This window comes from Orycteropus afer, unplaced genomic scaffold, assembly GCF_000298275.1.
Source record: "Orycteropus afer afer isolate SDZICR_OR568_19922 unplaced genomic scaffold, OryAfe1.0 scaffold00162, whole genome shotgun sequence".
Lineage (NCBI taxonomy): Eukaryota > Metazoa > Chordata > Mammalia > Tubulidentata > Orycteropodidae > Orycteropus > Orycteropus afer.
Window position 1 is genome coordinate 7,129,047 of NW_006921749.1, and position 539 is coordinate 7,129,585.

Below are 539 nucleotides of genomic sequence, written 5' to 3' on the forward strand. Positions count from 1 at the left end.
ATTGTCCAACCTTCCTTCTGAGGAGTGGCTGGTGGGTTTGAACTGCCAGCCTTCTGGTTAGCAGTCAAGTGCCTTAGGCACTATGCTACCAGAGCCAGAAATGTTGGATGGTCCTGCATCATCTTTATGATCTTTGATTTACTCAAGTCTGTGCTGCTGCAACCACTGTGTATTTTGAGTGCCTTCTAACCTAGGGAGTTTGTTTTTCTGCACTATATAGGACCATATTCTGTTGTGATTGATAAGGTTTAATTAGACAATTTAGTGACATAATTCTTGCCTTCCAAATGAGAGCCTTGGGTTTGTTTGGTTCCTGACCAAGTACAGCCAACACCTGTATGACAATTGAGACTTGAGTTTTGCTATGATGTAAAACAGGTTTCAGGAGCTTCCAGATTGACAGACAGGAAGAAAAGGCTAGTGATCCACCTCTGAAAAAGCAGCCAATTAGGAGGCGGGGCAAGATGGCGGACTAGGCAGAAGGATTGCACAGACCCTCTTCAACAAAGAAAAGGGAAACCAATTAACACAGACACAGA